The 18,463-nt window shown below is 41.5% G+C and overlaps 1 long non-coding RNA gene across 1 annotated transcript; it reads left to right on the top strand.

The window, feature by feature from the left end:
• Positions 1-254: 254 nt before the first annotated feature.
• Positions 255-1,221, top strand: LOC130989260 (uncharacterized). The gene is made up of 2 exons (XR_009090548.1): positions 255-359; positions 952-1,221. It is a non-coding gene; the product is annotated as an uncharacterized LOC130989260 (long non-coding RNA).
• Positions 1,222-18,463: the final 17,242 nt, after the last annotated feature.

Raw genomic sequence — 18,463 nt, 5'->3', positions numbered from 1 at the left:
CTTAAGAGCTCAAGTTGTTGGATTATTTTCTAAGTTTGAAAGTTGGTTTTAAAGGATGTTTCATGAAATATTATGTATATGTGCATGACGAGTTTGGGACATATTTTGTGCAAAGTTTTCATGAAAATGAGTGAGTTAACCTAGATAAGGCATCAAGATAAGCTAATGTATGTAAATGCATAATCCCTAGTCCGATTATGCGTTGTAAGTTCGGGAATAGGTTGACCTAGAGACCCTAAGTAAACAACGGTTTTCGTTATCCATGATATGTGCTAAGAGTTAAGAACTCGTCTTGTAGGAATTGGTCCGTAGGACGGTGCCACAGCTTAAGATCACCTCTCTTCCACACTAAGGATCAGGTGGGCTTACTTTCCAAATGTATGATTGAGTTATTAAGCTCTAAATATTTCATGAAATGAAAATTGTTTATCCAATAAATGTTTTTGTGCGCTCTGTTATGTTTAAGGCTCGCAATTCATGGATCGATCGAGGTTCTCTTATGGCCTAACACGTTATTTGAGAATTATGTACACTTATTAGTTGTTTCGGTGGGTTGATCTCCATTGGGCACTAATTCATGCAAGATGCGTTATAAGGGTGCTCGGCTGGATGTGTTCCGGAGCATGTATCATGTAAAGACTGCCTGAGTAGCGTCCCGAGGTCAATTTAACTTGTCTGAGTTACGTCCTCAGGGCAAGTACCATGGGAATGAGTGATCCGTCGGTGGCTAAAAGGTCCGGGATCACAGCGAGTAACAGAACAGAGTGTGACAACAGCGCGCTAATAAAATAAAATATTTTAACATGCTTAGAAGTTCCTTTACTTTAAAACCTTCTAAGTTATGTCATGAATAATTGGATAAACTGCTCTTACGAATTGTGAAATGTTTTAAAAGTTGCAGCCCACTAAGTACATTAGTACTTAGCCCAAATATTTTCAAATGTTTTTCAGGTTGATGGCTGGTGTTGATGGGGAGAGCTGAGGCTAGGGTTCAACTCCGTGTTTTGACTTTCGCTGTAGTACTAGCCTTTATCTGTCTTTCGTTCTCTTGACTTAAGACCTTTATGTTATAACTCTAAACGATATCTTTTGTTGAGCCTAGACTTTTGACTCTCAAGTATTTTGATTAAGGAATGTTGGTTATCTGAAGCATGAAACTAAACTTGTGATCCTGACGTTTGTCATGTTTGTTGACTGATTTGTATCAATTGGATACTTGTCTTTCTTCATCTAAAGGGGCGATGCCCGATTGTTATCCCTTCAATTCGGATTTCACAAGGTTTTTCCCTTGTTCATTTTAATGATTAGTCGTACACCAATTATAGTTATTATTTCAAGAATTGGGGTGTGACACTTTTAAAAGTCTTGAACGAATACACCCAGATTTCTGCAGACTTTTAAAAGTCTTGAACGAATACACCCAGACTTTTAAAATCCATAGAAATCCATCAAATTCCATAACGAATACACTCCCCTTAGTTAAATCTTCTTCATATTATGTTTGCATGTCTACCTTCATAACCTTTGTAAGGTTTTGGCATCATCAAAAAGGGGGAAATTTTGGAAAATAGAAAAAATATCTAATTCCAGTTTTAATGATCCCAAAACCCTTAGATTTATTTTCTCTAGATTAGACTTCATTTTGATCCCAAAACCCTTAGATTCTAGTCTTTTAACTAGAATGAATGTAACCGATAGTTGTAGTTCATCGATAGCAAAGACCGAAGAAATTGAAGACTAAAGACCTTGAAGATCAAAGCTCGACTAAAGACTGATCAACTGAGGAAAGATACTGGAGATTCAAAGGACAACCTTACTGAAGTCAATGATTGATCAAGTATAAGATAAGAGCACAACTGATTGTTGAACCTTTATCAGTCAACTTTTCTCTTCAGACTGAAGCCCAGAGATCTGCATTAAGTGCTCCTGCAATGGCATTAAATGCATCAGATTTGAAGATCTTCCTTTCCAGTACGCTAACTTTCCTTTTTGGTGCCAAAGTACTGACGCACCATACTCTTAGGACAAAGAGAACTCAAACTTGACTCCATGGAAGAAGATGTTGATGTAGCTGCTTCCAGAGTCTTCATTGATCCTGGCCATGAGAAAAGAGAGGAGAAGGACAAGAGAAAAAGGGGAAACACAGAGCACATTGGAAGAGAAATTTTTTGAAAACACAGACAACCCTCTTATAGGATCTAGTTCGGTAAGAACTAGGTCAGACCAGTTTGTTCTTGTGAACAACCTGCTCTGATACCAATTGTTGGGGCCCCAGAGGGTTGACTGACTGGTGTATGGGGGGGGAGAATATACTAGTGGGCTATTTTTCACAAAGCAGTCAACAAACTAAACCAGATTTTAGTTCGAAATAGGTTGAGACTGATACTGAAGATTCTTCAGTGGATTGACATTAGTTGAGCGCTGGGCTTAACTGATATCCAAATAAGGCTTCAGTCTTAGTTTGTAAACAGAGTAGAGTTATTAATCTCTCTGACTAACAATCGTCAGTACGATTAATAACTCAGCAGTAGAATTTAAACTTAGTGCGAATAGCCTTTAGAAAATATTTGTCACTTGTAAAATCTTTAGTTACACTTTTCAGTTAATCCAGTTCAGTTGACATCAGTTCAGCACAGACAAAGGAAATAACTTAAAGCAAGTAAAGAACACAAGGACTTTTAACGTGGTTCGGAGACATCTCCCCTACATCCACAGCCAAATAATTTGTTTGACAAACTTCTCTGGGCTTATGCTTAGAGGTGCACAACAAACCTACCAATCCAACTGAATTGGTTTTAACACTTAGCACGCCCTGACACTGTCGTGTCCAATCAGCTAATGCTAAGGTAACTGGAGTCAGAACCTTTAATCTGAACTCCCGCTTGGTTTGACGGTACCAAGGTAACCTACCTAGTTTAGTTTCCTGGTACTAAACAACAACTACTTGGCTTACCGGATGCCAAGGGACCTAACAGTTTAGTTTTCTAGCACTAATTGATACTCCATCCGTCCCACTTCAATTGACACTTTTACTTTGGGGACGGAGATTAAGAATAAAGGATTGGGTGTGTAAAGTGGGTGGGGACCATTTGTTTAATGTGTGTAGAGAAGGTAGGGACCACATGCTATTTTTGGAAAGTGTTAATTGAAGTGGGACAAACAAAAAAGGCAAGTGTGCCAATTGAAGTGGGACAAAGGTAGTATTTGATTATGTGGATTTGTTGACCAATCAGAAATTGACATGTGTCAAATCTATATAAAATATTAAATATTTATATAGATAAACACAAATCATGAGGTGTCAATCAAATTGCGTCACCTCAGCCCTAAAAGCCCAATATGATAGGCCAAAGCCCACAAACCCACTCCATTATGCACCTATAAATAGAGATCATTGGATAAGTCAAAAGACACCAGAAATCATTTGAAGAGCACAAGCATTGAAGAAGAAATTCACTACTACGAAGTCTTCTCCAACAATAAGGGTGTTTTATAAGGAAATCAACGTGTTCTTCATCAAAATCATCCTAGTCAATGAAATCAATGCGTTCTTCATCAAAATCATTCAAGTCAACATTTGATACAAAAATAAGGTGAAAGCCCTCTGAATTGACATCATCAAATCAAAATTAAGTCATCATTCAAGTTAAAGGAGATCAAAAAATTATATTTCCCTCCAAAGATTTTATAAAATTCGAAGAGAATAATCAGAATTTCAAGTAGAGGATCGCAACCCGCAACAAATTCATTAATCCATATATTTTGAATTTGTACATATTTTTTATTTCATTTATTGAATACAATAAAATTTGTGTTTACACATGCCATCAATAAAATCTCTCCCTTTGAGTTTCAAAAAAAAAATAGTATATGTTATTAACTACTCCCTTCGTCCCATATATATATATATATATGTATGTATATATATGGTGTGGTTATAGAGAAAATTATATTATTTGTGAGAACCATCAAATCTAATGCATCCACTGTAAAAATTAATGCATTCGCTGTTAAAATTAATGCACTCAAAAAAATAAAAAATAAAATTCTCCCTTCAGGATTCGAACCCAGGATCTTCATTCATCCAATAAGATGATGCATCCACTGTAGATCTTGATGATCGAATGGTTGAAAATGGTTATCCATTTTTTTTATTTAGTGATTCTTTCTTGAACCACTCCCTATCTAATAAGTTAATATATATATGGGGTATTCTTCAAACAATTCTAAAAATACAAAGAAACAAGTCAAATAGCTACCGGATATTGGGGGATCTCATACGCTACGTATTCTAATGAAATACACTTATGTCCTTATATCATATAAAATGGATCAAATAGAGATTTAATCATGTTCGTTGAATGATGTAAATCTAATGGACCAAATTTGTTCTCACTTCTTTAAATATTTGTCTTTCTCAATAGAACTTTTCCCTTAACGTTTATCAAAAACCGTTCTGTCTGGTTAAATGGTCTAGGGTTTGCGCCCCGCAGGTGGAATGAGGCTTGGGAGTTAGATCGTTTTCCAACATGAATCGGAGTTTTCTGATGAAAACTGCTTGGCGCCTTATTGATGGAAAGGATTTTGCTTTTGCTGTTCTTCGTACTAGGTATTTGGATAAGTTCGGTCATGCCAAATGGGCTTTGGCGTCTTCTCCTTTTTGGATGAGCACTCGTGATTTGGTTGACAATATGGTGGAGAATTCTTTTTCGTTCATTAGTACTGGTGCGAGTACGTTATTCTGGCGTGATGATTGGCTGAGATATAAGCTGGTGGATAAACTGGGAATTCCCGATTTCATGCACATGTTCTTGAACCAGTCTGTTGATGATTACTACTTTGATGGAATATAGCATTTCACGGAAGACTTTGTGGTTCGGTTCCCGGATGTGGTGGTGGATATGCTTCTCTTCCCGATTGGTGAGGATGAAGACGCGCGATATTGGAAGCCTTCGGCTACAGGCAAGGTCACCTCGGCTTTAGCCTATGCTGAGATTAGTCAGTCTTTTCCCAAAGTCTGTTGGGGGTCGTGGCTTTGGGAGCGATTCATTCCAGATCGCAGATCTTTGATTTGTTGGAGAATTATTCACTCCAAAATGCCAACGTTGGATAGCCTTGGCAGAAGGGGGATTCAGGGCCCGAATCGTTGTATTTTATGCGGTAGGGCTGAGGAGAATTTGACGCACCTGTTTTGGGATTACTCTGGTATTCGTTCTGTTAGGTCCGGGGGGGTCTCGAATAGGTGTATGGGGGGGGGGAGGGGAATACACCTATAGGCTATTTTTACAACAATCTACTGACCTCAATCAGAGGGATCTCAGTCAGAGATTGAAACGAAACTTTATATGCAAACAAGGACTCATGTTTTACTGAAATCAGTTTTGACCAACAGGGTTGACGACTGATACTGAAAGCTCTTCAGTAATGAGATATCAGTTAAGTTGCTGGAACTTAATTGATCCAAGTAAGGGCTTCAGTCGTGTTTGCTAAGATAGAGATGATATCACTCTTCCTTACTATCAGAGGATAGTTCAGTCAGATTGATATCATACGCAGCGGAAATTAAACTTCGTTTCGTAATAGCCTCGGTGGAGCAGGTTGTTGGATTAAGGTTTCTCTTTGCTGTTAGTCAGTGTTCAGTTTTATCAATAGAAATAGCACAAGCAAGAATGTAAAACTGAAAGTTGTAAACAACACAGAGACTTTTACGTGGTTCGGAAAAACCCTTTCCTACATCCACGGCTGGTTGATCAGACCAACAATCCACTCCGCAAGTGCTTCACTGGTGCACTGCAAATCGTACCCGTATGCTTGCCTGGTGCACACAACCGTAAACTGAAGAAAACCCTTCTTCAGCACCCACACACCTCGCGTAGGATTTCCCTGCTAAGCACACCTCGTGCTCAGACTTTTCACTCAGAGTTCAGAGTACCAACTATACTACAAAGAACAAGTGCCAACTATACTACAAAGAACAAGTTCTTTGAAGCAAGTTTGACCTTTGGCTTCTGGGTAAACAGATATATGCCTAGGGTCTAAGAGAATGTATGTAATCAGCAGTGACTGATTTTGGCTTTGGAATTCTCTTCTTCGATTCAAGCTTGGGGGCGGTTAAGCTTTAGGCTGAGTAGCAATTTCGGCAGAGCTTCAGCTTATGTCGTTGAATCGGTGAAGGTTGAAGTGATCCTCGAGCGCTATTTGTAGGAGAACTCTTGAATAGATCCGTTGGCGTAAATCGTCCTCAAGATTTCTTCCGTTGGAGAGCAATTCGAATTTGGGCTGAGGCTTCAATCTTCGAGGTTCCTTGTTTGTGTGGAAACGGCTCTCTTTGATGGACAGGAGATGTGACATCTCTGAAAAGTAACCACCAAATAGGAATGACCTCTGCAGAGATAAGATATTCTGAGATCTCTGCATTTAATGCGGTTGTACTTGTGCGTACGTGGCTTCCTCTGAACGTTGGAAGATCAGTCCTAGGAGGAATGTTCAACTAATACTTGACTTTAGTATCAGTCCTTTGCGCGCATTAATAATCAGTCTTCAACTGATTCTTCAACTGATACTTCAGTTGGTAACTGCAGTCTTCAGTCTTCAGTCTTCGTTCTTCAGTCTTCAGTCTTCAGTCTTCGACACCGCAACTAAACTAGAAACGAACTCTAACACTTGAGTTCAAAATGATTCTAGTCTATTACATATAAGTCCTATGAATTTTGGTATCTTCAAAACAAGGGTTAGGATATTCCACAAGGTTCCCAACAATTTCCCCATTTTTGATGATGCCAAAACCACACAGCAGTTCTAGACAGCAAAAAGACTGAACTCACAGTACAAGTTCTAAACAAGGGGTGAAAACAATTCCCCCTTAACAATAGAACCTAAAAACTTGTACTTAGAGCAAGAACGAAAACAGTTCTAAAAATAGAACACAAAGAAGACAGAAAAACCATAATCAGAGCCTGGACAAAGAGTCATTGTCTTCAGGTTGAGATCAATAAGAAGTTCATTTCATTAATAAAGACTGATAAGCCATCAGTCGAGGTACAGAGCAAGACTTACATTGGAGTAAAAAGAAAAACAAAAACATCATGGGAAAAACCCATGGACTCCAGTAGTCTGCTTGGTTGCGCCTTGAACTTCTTGATCTCCATCTTCTGTCTTCGTGTCTTCATGTTCCTAAGCTTGTTCCACTCTCACTTGTGTTCCGTTGAATTGAGGTCTTGTCCTCTTGGCGAATCTTCCTCATGATCATCAGATGAACTAGGATGATCATGTTGCTTAACCGACTTAAGTTCATTAGATTGTTCTTCTTTCCCCCTTTTTGGCAACATCAAAAAGAAGGACGAACCTAAGAAGGAAGCGAAAACCATGCGAAGGTAATTTCGCAGGAGGAAGATATTGGGGTCATTGGGGATGCAGAAGGCGAAGGCTTAGAAGGAGGTTAGGAAGAAGAAACAGATGACGAGGAAAAAGAAGAGAAGCAGAGGGTTTGAGAGGTGAGGGGTTGTCAATTCAGTGGAGATTGTGAGGGTCTCACTGTTGACATAGCGCCGGCTGACAATGAGTTCCTGCTCATTGTTGTTGCTCCGCATTGAAGCTTCACAAAAGGCGAGAGGCCTTTTGATGAAGACGATGAAGTCTGTCCTTTTTCAGACAGGTACTACAAACCAATGCACCGGGCATAAGGATGGAAGACACTCGATTCACTGGATACAAGTGAGGGTAGAGCAAACTTTGACGCCGGAGAGACGTTGAGATCAAGTGGAAGGGTCCGGTGAAGACCAAGAATGTGAGCGTCATTCTTCCACTCCATGACTTTGCAGTCATAGATTTCTCATTTAGTCGGAACAAATTTTCTCTGCAACTTTTGAATCAATTGAAAATTTTTCTCACAATGAAGGCTGTGGAGAGTTGTTAGTTGATGCAGAAAAACTGTGAAGACAGCATGGTATAAATAGACAAGATTTGAACCATGTAAGAAGATGAAAAGGTTTTTCGAAAACTGTGCCTAAAATGCAATTGAAGAGAAAATGCGCGTTCGCCGTCACTGCGAGGGACTGTGTTTTCTAAAAAGTTGAAAGACATCATTGCATTCTGTCATGTCAATGAGCTTTTCAAGAAATTTTATTGCAGAGGCAAAAAGGTTGGAAGGATTTTTGGCAATAAGATCAGGACAAGTTCAATCAAAACAGATTTTCACTTTATAAAAATCTTGTCCTTCTCGGATATTCCATTTTTCAACAATTCCAACAATCAGTTAAAGTTTTTGAAAGAAACTGATCAGTTAGAGAAAAGATTTTGAACTAAAAACTTGAAGCTCATAACTGAAATAACTGATTTTGAAAGGGTAAGCATTATTTTAAAATACTTACTGATCAACTGAACATTGTAGTCAGTTGATACCACGTGATCCTGGTTGAATCATCAGAATGACTTCTTCTTCAGATGAGCATTCGGACTCATTGCATTCCACGTCGGCGATCGTAGAAGCAGCAATAGGTTGACCACCAGTCAGCATGACTGTTTGAGAAGATCTTCAAACACAGCATCACTCTTCAGGGTTGATGAGGCCGATCTTTGCACATAGATCATTGAACCTCTCTTCTGGAAGAGCCTTGGTCAGCAGGTCCGCTCTCTGAATAGCAGTGAGAATCCATTCCACAGAGACATTCTTCTTTTCGACATGATCACGAATGAAGTGATGTCGAATTTCGATATGCTTTACTCTGGTGTGGTGAACTGGATTCTCGGAGATTGCAATAGCACTGGAGCTGTCGCAATAGATAGGAACTTCCTTTTCGTCGATCCCATAGTCCTTTAGTTGATGGACTAACCACAGGATTTGTGAGCAGCAGCTTCTGGCAGCAACATATTCAGCTTCAGTTGTAGAGGTGGCGACTGAAGTCTGCTTCTTTGAAAACCAAGATATGAGCTTGTTGCCTAGGAATTGACATGTTCCGGAGGTTGATTTGCGATCAAGCTTGCATCCACCGAAGTCTGAATCTGAATATCCGGTGAGCTTGATTTCGTCGTCTGCTGGATACCACAATCCTAAATTGGGCGTGCCTTTGAGATATCTCAGAATCCGCTTTGCTGCATCCAAATGAGCGTCCTTAGGATCTGATTGATATCTTGCACATACCCCGACTGCAAATGCGATATCTGGTCTGCTCGCAGTCAAATACAACAAAGATCCAATAATTTCTCTGTACTTCTTCGAAGAAACAGAGTTTCCTTCTGAACCTAGATCAAATTCCCAGTTTGTGTTCATTGGGATCTTGACTGACTTCATGTGTTGAATACCGAACTTAGCTATCAGCTCCTTGGCATACTTGGACTGGCTGATCAATATTCCTTCGTTGGTTTGCTTGACTTGCAATCCGAGAAAGAAATTCATTTCTCCCATCATGGACATTTGAAACTTGTTGGTCATGATGTCAGCAAACTTCTTGCACATGCGTTCGGATTTGGATCCGAAGATTATGTCATCGACATAAATCTGAACAAGCAAGAGATCTTCTCCTTCTTTGAGAGTGAACAAAGTTCTGTCCACAGATCCCTTTTTGAAGCCTTGTTCAACAAGATACTCTGAGAGAGTATCATACCACGCTCTTGGTGCTTGCTTCAACCCATAGAGCGCTTTCTTCAGCTTGTACACCTTTTCTGGTCCAGCAACCTCAAACCCTGGAGGTTGTTCTACATAGACTTCATCTGTGAGCACTCCATTGAGAAATGCACACTTGACATCCATTTGGTGTACCTTGAAACCTTTGTGAGTTGCGAAGGCTAAGAAGAGTCTGACTGCTTCCAATCTGGCAACTGGGGCGAACGTCTCGTCGTAGTCGATTCCTTCTTCTTGACTGTATCCTTTAGCCACTAGCCTTGCTTTGTTTCTCACAACGTTTCCTTCTTCGTCTTCCTTGTTCTTGAAAATCCATTTCAAGCCAATCACCTTTGCATCGTCTGGTCGATCCACAAGCTCCCAAACTGAATTCCGGTTGAATTCATTGAGTTCTTCTAGCAATGCGATGACCCACTGAGTAGACTTCAGAGCTTCTTCAATATCCTTGGGCTCTGTAGTTGATAAAAAACAGCTGAAATTCTTATCTTCGTTGATGCAGTTCTGATTGATGTCGAAGACGAGGTTGCACATTGATCTCCGAGTCTTGACGCCATCTGATGGTTCTCCAATGATATTCTCCTTTGAGTGGAGTTCAAACCATCTTCGATACTTCTTGATCTCTTTAGGGGAAGGTGGGGCTTCTTCGGTCAGAATTGCTCTGGGGTGTTGAGCACCTTCTGGAGCAGGGGAGAGTTGAGCTGGGGCGGCTTCTGCGCGTTCAACTCGAACTTCAGCAACTGGAGTTCCCCCTTGACTGATGCCGTCTGCATTGGCTCCAGTCTGAACTTCAGACCTTTGGTTGATCTTCTGATACTGAAGCATCTCAGCATCTTCATCTTTGCCAGGTTCCCATATCAAGACAGTAGAGGGCTCGGTGTTGTGGATTTCAGCTTTGGAACCTTCAGCGATCTGAACATACTTTTCAGCGTCTTGTTTCCTGAAACCATCTGTAGACTCATCAAAGATCACATGAGGTGTTTCTTCAACACAAAGAGTTTGAGTATTAAACACTCGATAGACTTTGCTTGAACGTTCTGTTCCAGAGTATCCAAGGAAGACTCCTGGATCAGCCTTGCTATCAAAAGTGTTCAACCTCTTCTTATCATTGTTGTGTATGAAACACTTAGAACCGCAAGCACGAAAGTAGGCAATCGATGGCTTTCTGTTCTTCCATAACTCGTATGGAGTTCTTCCATGTCTCTGAGTGAGGAAGGAGCGATTCTGCGTGTAGCATGCGTTGTTGACTGCTTCGGCCCAAAACTTCAAGGGGAGTTTTGACTCGGCTAGCATCGTCCTTGCTGCTTCCTTTATAGACCGGTTTCTTCTTTCTGCAACTCCGTTCTGCTGTGGAGTTCTTGCTGCAGAAGTTTGATGACTGATTCCTTGTTCATCACAATACTTACGAATGACAGTATTGAGGAACTCAGTCCCACGATCTGATCTGATGCTGATGATGTTGACTTCCTTTTCAACGCTCAGTCTTCTCAGCAGCTTTGGCAGTTCCTCCAGTGTCTCTTTCTTCTTGAAGAGAAATATGACCCAAGTATATCGTGAATAATCATCAACGACTACTAAGGTATACTTCCTACCATTGTAGCTTCTTGGAGTGATCGGGCCAAACAGATCATGTGAAGTAGATGCAGAATCCTTTCAGAGGAGTGTCCTGACTTTGACTTGAATGACATCCGCGTCTGCTTTCCTCTTAGGCATGCTTCACATTCTTGCTTCTTCTGGAACACAATAGAAGGAAGGCCTTCTACCAGTTGATGTTTAGCAAGTTTGTTGATCGTCTTGAAGTTGAGATGGTTGAGTCTCTTGTGCCATAGCCAATTGAGCTCCGAGCTGCTCTTGCTGATGAGGCATGTTTCTGGAGGGCTGTCTTCCCAAGAAACGACGTAGAGACTCCCTTGTCTGAATCCTTTCAGAACTACCTTCTTTTGATTGTTTCTAACAGTGAATTCATCCTTCTTGATCTTCACTGTGAAACTACTGTCACAAAATTGACTCACAGACAACAGATTATGTTTAAGACCAGAAACAAAGCTAACATTACTGATACTGGCGTTACCCATGTTGAGCACACCGTAGCCTTTTGTTTCTCCGATTGAGTTGTCTCCGAATGCAACTTTGGATCCAGCTTTCTCAACATATTGAGATAGATATTCTTTGTAGCCCGTCATGTGCTTCGAACAGCCACTGTCCAGATACCACGTTCTGATTGAAGCTTTGGCCTCTTCCTTCTTTTTGTGTTTCCTGACATTGACCTGCAAGGAAGAGTTGCTTCAGGCACCCAATCAAGCTTTGGGTCCTTCGATGTTAGCTCGAGTTCCTTTTGGAACCCATATCTGCTTCAGAATCGGTCTGGCTGGTCTCTTGCGCTTTGTTGATTGTCTGATTGACGTCGTTGGCGCTTCAGTTGGCACATGAACATTCTTCTGTTGAGAAATCCTTTTGAAGGCCTCACTCTTGTAGCAGTTCTGTCTGATGAGTGGTTGAGGTCTTCTTTGCTCGGCAAAGTATCTTCCTTGAGATACTTTAGTCTTTGCAGACTTTTGGAGATTTGTCTGAAGTCCAGTAGTTTGTCGTCGAGGAAGTGGCATGGCTCGACTGGACTCAGCATTGCTTGATCTCCATGGATGTTGTTCCTTCTGAAACTGAACTGAGGATGTCAGTTTCTGACTGATGTGGCTTTTCTTCCCCCTGGATGGGTGAGGAAGATTCTTCTTGACTCCTGATGTTCCTTCCCGGATCTTCGACTGAAATCTGCTTTCCAGCATTTTCAATAGAATGATCTGGTTGGGGGCCTCCTTAGCTCGTCTGTAGTTTCTCGGAGGTGGAACATTTGATCTAGCCATCAGTCTGCGCTTGCGAACTTCATCCTATCATGATCTCTTGATTCTTCTGAGGTTGTGATTTCAGAAGGGTCGTCCTTTGAGTTGATCATGATACTCTTTCCTTTGACAGCTGCAACCTTTCCTCCGATGCTGTTGACCAGTCCTTTCGATGGAAAGTTGCTCATCATGAGAGACTGCATCATGCAGTTCTTGACTGTTTCTTCCAGCTTGTGATTGAGCCTCTTGATTTCATGAGATGCTCTTTCACATTCTGAGTTGGAGATTCTGAGCTCTTCTTCCAGTCGGCTGTTCTCCATGATTAGCTGATCAAGACAAGTTTCATCCGGAAAGTAGATGATTGTCTGATTCTTAGCTCGTTCATCATTGATCTCCTTGTCCATTTTCTGATTCTGCTTGAGGAGATCTTCGAACATTTTCCTCAGCTGACAGTGATCAGTCATGAGCTGATCAAACTCGTCAGTTTCATCGGATGAGCTATCTCCAGATTCTGAGTGGTCTCCTGAAAGCATCAGGAAGTTATCAGTAAATGGAGTTTTTGAGTGAGAGTTTACCTCTGAGCCATTCATTCCATTATCGTAGCTGTTGTCAGCCACACTTTCTGATTCATTGGCCATCAGGGCTCGACTCTCATCATCTGAGCTGGAACTGTCGAAGTCGGATGATTCTGATGTGTCTTTGGAAGAGTCAGCATCGTCAGCAACCATCGCTTTCTTCTTCGAAAAGCTACGATCTTTCCTAGCTTTCAGTTCTCTGCGCTCGGCTGGAGTCAGATCAGGGCATTCATGTCGAAAGTGCCCTTTTTTTCTACATCCAAAGCATTCTATATCTTTGATGTCGTAAGCGGCAGACTTCCTTTCTCCGCTTCGATCTGTGAAATGTCTGGAGTTCCCTTCTCTTTCTTTTCCTTTGTAGTGCTGCTTGTGGAACCTTCTATACTTCCGGAACTTGGACTCCATCTTGTTGAATCTTTCAGTCAACAAGGCATATTGACTGAAGAAATCCTCTGGGTTGAGTTCCGTTGGCTCCTTGATCTGCTTCTTGCCTTCTCTGGTTGAGGCCTTCAGTGCAACTCCTCTTGAGGTTGATGGACCATCTTCGTCTGATCCTCCAGCCTTCTTGTTACCAAGATTTCTCAGAAGGTCGAACTCATTTGCCATGAGATCGGAGAAAAGCTTGTTTGTCGGGAGCTGACTGAATCCTGGCTTATGTTGATGAGCGACTGAGTAGATCTGCCATTCTCCACGTGGCAGTGCTCGAAGAATCTTCAGGTTGATTTCTCGTTGAGTGTATTTGTCTTTGGAAATGGATTGAACTTCATTCAAGATTTGGTTGAATCTAAGTTCCATTTCCTCAACAGATTCATTCTTGAGCATGAGGAAAGAGTCGAACTTCTGGCAAGATATGGATAGCTTATTCTCCTTGATTTCCTCAGAACCTACGCACATTCTTTCCAGAATGTCCCACATCTCCTTTGCAGTTCCGCACTTGATGATCTTCATGACATGCTTGTCAGGAACGGTGCCGGAGATGATGCTTTTGGCGAGGTTGTCTAACTCATCTTGCTTCCTTTCTTCTGTGGTGAAGTCTGCCTTTGACTTGGGCTGGACCTCATCGTAAGGATCTTGTCGGAGATCAGCAGGAATCCTTTTGATTGTTTCGGTGATGGTGATTGGTCCGCTAGTGATGACTTCCCACATTCGGCAATGTTGGGCGGTGAGGAAGCTTTCAAGCCGAAACTTCCATATCTCGTATTTTTCAATACTGAACATAGGTAGAGAAGATAATCTGCTGTGGTTAGTCTCCATCAAAAAAGAGAGAACAGATAACAGCAGATAGGGCAAGTAGCAAGCACAAAAAGAAAGAGTAAAACTTTTTCGAGACCTTTAAGACAAAGGATCTAGTTCAAATAGAATCTAGTCAGAGGCAGATAGTTCTTGCGAACAACCTGCTCTGATACCAATTGTTAGGTCCGGGGGGGTCTCGAATAGGTGTATGGGGGGGGGGAATACACCTATAGGCTATTTTTACAACAATCTACTGACCTCAATCAGAGGGATCTCAGTCAGAGATTGAAACGAAACTTTATATACAAACAAGGACTCCTGTTTTACTGAAATCAGTTTTGACCAACAGGGTTGACGACTGATACTGAAAGCTCTTCAGTAATGAGATATCAGTTAAGTTGCTGGAACTTAACTGATCCAAGTAAGGGCTTCAGTCGTGTTTGCTAAGATAGAGATGATATCACTCTTCCTTACTATCAGAGGATAGTTCAATCAGATTGATATCATACGCAGCGGAAATTAAACTTCGTTTCGTAATAGCCTCGGTGGAGCAGGTTGTTGGATTAAGGTTTCTCTTTGCTGTTAGTCAGTGTTCAGTTTTATCAATAGAAATAGCACAAGTAAGAATGTAAAACTGAAAGCTGTAAACAACACAGAGACTTTTACGTGGTTCGGAAAAACCCTTTCCTACATCCACGGCTGGTTGATCAGACCAACAATCCACTCCGCAAGTGCTTCACTGGTGCACTGCAAACCGTACCCGTGTGCTTGCCTGGTGCACACAACCGTAAACTAAAGAAAACCCTTCTTCAGCACCCACACACCTCGCGTAGGATTTCCCTGCTAAGCACACCTCGTGCTCAGACTTTTCACTCAGAGTTCAGAGTACCTTCCTGAACTCCGAACCACTCAAACACTCTTATGGGGGAGAGGTTTAAACGAGTGCCAACTATACTTACAAAGAACAAGTTCTTTGAAGCAAGTTTGACCTTTGGCTTCTGGGTAAACAGATATATGCCTAGGGTCTAAGAGAATGTATGTAATCAGCAGTGACTGATTTTGGCTTTGAAATTCTCTTCTTCGATTCAAGCTTGGGGGCGGTTAAGCTTTAGGCTGAGTAGCAATTTCGGCAGAGCTTCACCTTATGTCGTTGAATCGGTGAAGGTTGAAGTGATCCTCGAGCGCTATTTGTAGGAGAACTCTTGAATAGATCCGTTGGCGTAAATCGTCCTCAAGATTTCTTCCGTTGGAGAGCAATTCGAATTTGGGCCGAGGCTTCAATCTTCGAGGTTCCTTGTCTGTGTGGAAACGGCTCTCTTTGATGGACAGAAGATGTGACATCTCTGAAAAGTAACCACCAGATAGGAATGACCTCTGCAGAGATAAGATATTCTGATATCTCTGCATTTAATGCGGTTGTACTTGTGCGTACGTGGCTTCCTCTGAACGTTGGAAGATCAGTCCTAGGAGGAATGTTCAACTGATACTTGACTTTAGTATCAATCCTTTGCGCGCATTAATAATCAGTCTTCAACTGATTCTTCAACTGATACTTCAGTTGGTAACTGCAGTCTTCAGTCTTCAGTTTTCGTTCTTCAGTTTTCAGTCTTCAGTCTTCGACACCGCAACTAAACTAGAAACGAACTCTAACACTTGAGTTCAAAATGATTCTAGTCTATTACATATAAGTCCTATGAATTTTGGTATCATCAAAACAAGGGTTAGGATATTCCACAAGGTTCCCAACACGTTCGTCTTGGATGGAGATTCTGACTTGGTTTGATAAGCAAGATTTGGAGAAGTGTTCGGATATTCACAACTTTTTAGTTTCCTCGTGGAATGTGGAGTTTAGTCCCTTGGTGTCGGCTTTTTGGAAAGTAGTGGTTATTAATATGGTTTGGAAAATTTGGGACTGCCGCAATCAAGCCACCTTCAATGAGAAGGAGTTTCATCCGAGGATGATTTTGAGTTTCCTTAAAGTCAATTTCAAAGAGATGGATTCTCAGTTTTCTCGTCTTGGTTATTCCAATAACTCTTGGAATGACTACCTTATTCTTCGTCGCATTGGGGTGGCGAATCGGGCTCGACCACCCCCGATGATGATTGAAGTTCATTGGTGGCCACCGGTGGGCAGGTGGATTAAAGTAAACACTGATGGCTCAGCGATGGGTGCCCCAGGCATTATCGCTGCGGGCGGGGTGTTTAGAGATAAATGGGGCTGGGTTCGAGGTTGTTTCCACTTTAAATGGGGCAATGGGTTTGCTTTTGAGGCTGAACTCCTCGCTGTTATCCATGCTATTGATATAGCTCACCATCACGATTGGCGGCATCTCTGGCTTGAAGCTGATTCGACTTATATTGTGCGTCTTCTTCAGACTCGGTCGGTCGATGTGCCTTGGCGCTTTCTGGCGGCCTGGAAGAATTCTTTAAGGCTTCTTGAAGACTTTCAATTTTAAGTCTCACATATTTATCGGGAAGGCAACAAGTCGGCTGATTTGATGGCCAACTTGGATCGTAACGAAGGTTGGTGGCCTTACGCCTTGGATGAGATTAAACATGTGGTGTCTCTTGACATGTCTACGCATAGCACTGTTCGTGTTAAGTTATGAGACCAGAGTAGAACTTTTCAATGGGTAGAGGCCAGAGCTTCACTACTCTAAGGTCAGAGCAGCGACTAAGGCAGAGCAGTTTAGAGGGCAGAGCAGAGCAGCTAAGCGGCAGAGCAGAGCAGCTCAACGGCAAAGCCGAGACTGGAGCAGAGCAGCTCATACGGGCATAGCAGAGACCATGACAGAGCAGCACAAAAGGTCAGACCAGAGGGCTGAGCAGAGAATGGAGCAGAGCAGCTCACACGGACAGAGCAGAGACTATGTCAGAGCAGCACAAAATGTCAGAGCAGAGACCAGAGCAGAACACCCAAGAGGTCAGAGCAGAGTCTATGGCAGAGCAGCACAATGGACAGAACAGAGTAGCTCAGGTGCCAGAGCAGAGACTAGAGTTGTGCATCGCAATGGTCAGCGCTGATGCCAGAACGAAAAACACGAAGTTAATTGAAGAGTTCAGAGCAGAGCTGCTCAAATGCCAGAACAGTGTCCCAATGCCTGAGCAGAGTCCAGATACTCATTGGTCAGATCAGAGCTCAGAGGTCTTGGTAGAGATCAAAGCTTTTGGTAGGCAGGGGGGGTTTGCGGCGACGGCATATAACCGGCCGTATATCTACCCTTGCTGTTTACTCCTCTGTGACGTTTAGTTGGGTGGAGCCGTCTTCTTTTGGCTTAGTTTAAGGCAGAGGGGTGCTTACGGCGACGGGGTATAACCGACCGTGTACCTCCCTTCCTTCGGTCTTCTCTGTGGGGTTTGGTTGGGTTGTTGGTTGTGGGGGTGCTTATGGCGACGGCGTATAACCGGCCGTATACCCCCCCATCTTTTGGTTGGGGCTCTTTTCTGGTTGGCATTGGCGACGGCGTCTCACCGGCCTTTTTTGCCTTCCGAGCTTTTTGGGTTTTGGTTTTCGTGGGATTAGAGCTGGGATTGTTTGGGGACGATGGTTAGGCCGGAGTTCCGGAAACTTTCTCTTCCGCTCTTTCCTTTGTTCTTTTTTCGTTTTATAGATGAGTGCTCTTTTTCCTTTTTACAGTTTTTCCCTTTGGGTTTTCCGTAAAAAGGTTTTAATGAGGCTCGGCCCTTAGTCTGCTTTTCTTGTGCTTTCAAGGGTTTTTTTAGATTTTTTCTTTTTTCTTTTTATAAAATCGCAGTTAAATAGAACTTTTCCCTATATATATATAGTCCTATAGGATATACACTTTTTTCTTATAGATTTAAGTATTTGTAATTCTATATTTTTTTTTATCTCTTTAACTTTATAGAACTTATACGTTTGAATTAATTAATATTTAATTATGTTAAGACTAAATATTATTAAGGAGTCCATAAAATTTAGCATAAACTTCACATAGTATTATTTTTATATACATAGTTAAACTGTAATCATATCAATTATCATTTAAAAATAATATTATTTCATCATAAAAATATATATCTATAAATTTCATAAATTATATTTTTTATTGTATTAGTTATACTATAAATAGTTACTTTAGCTCAACACATTTTTTAATGATCTGGATCCAATATTTTTAGTATATAAAAATCAATTAGTTAGTGTAATTGTTGATGTACAATAAATAAGAAATGAAAATGTATAA

The sequence above is a fragment of the Salvia miltiorrhiza genome, chromosome 6 (assembly GCF_028751815.1).
Source record: "Salvia miltiorrhiza cultivar Shanhuang (shh) chromosome 6, IMPLAD_Smil_shh, whole genome shotgun sequence".
Taxonomy (NCBI): domain Eukaryota; kingdom Viridiplantae; phylum Streptophyta; class Magnoliopsida; order Lamiales; family Lamiaceae; genus Salvia; species Salvia miltiorrhiza.
The sequence above is the reverse complement of the archived record's forward strand: the minus strand, read 5'-3'. Positions and strand labels throughout refer to the sequence as shown.